The following is a 524-nucleotide window of genomic DNA, read 5'->3' on the forward strand; positions in this document are numbered from 1 at the left end:
GGTTCTTACAGTGTCCCACAGGTGCTCTGAATGCTTTGCAAGTGTGATTTTATTTAATCCTAACAGTGACTCTATGAGATAGGTGCTGTTAACCCCAGTTAGACTTGTAGAGGCTTAGAGGGGCTGTGGGACTTCCTGAAGGTGACAGGGAATAGTCCTGTGGCTTCAGAACCTGCGCTGGAAATAAAAAGTATTTAGAAACACAGAATATTGTATTAGAAGAGAAGAATCGCTCGTAATTCCATGACCCAGAGGTAATCATTATCCACAGTGCACGTTTTCCTGGATTTCTTCCATGTCCTCCCCTCTTTCTTTGAGTATTTTTGCTTCGCATTTTGGTCAGTTAACATCCTAGTAAGAGTATTTTCTCGTTCTGTTCGATGCTCGTTTACCCAGCAGGTCTTCACTGGGAGCCTGCTCTGGGCCAGGCACACTGACTCTAACAGCATCATTTTTGATGACCGTTTCTTGCTATGTTCGTGGACGTGGATTCAGCTCACTCTCCTCTAATATCATCATTCGTT

At 43.9% G+C, this 524-nt stretch overlaps 1 protein-coding gene across 3 annotated transcripts in view; it reads left to right on the forward strand.

Moving 5' to 3' along the window:
* Positions 1-524, forward strand: part of PFDN4 (prefoldin subunit 4) — a 7,720-nt gene that overhangs the window by 5,605 nt on the left and 1,591 nt on the right. The window lies entirely within an intron of this gene.

Source organism: Pteropus alecto, unplaced genomic scaffold (genome assembly GCF_000325575.1).
Source record: "Pteropus alecto unplaced genomic scaffold, ASM32557v1 scaffold45, whole genome shotgun sequence".
Taxonomy (NCBI): Eukaryota; Metazoa; Chordata; class Mammalia; order Chiroptera; family Pteropodidae; genus Pteropus; species Pteropus alecto.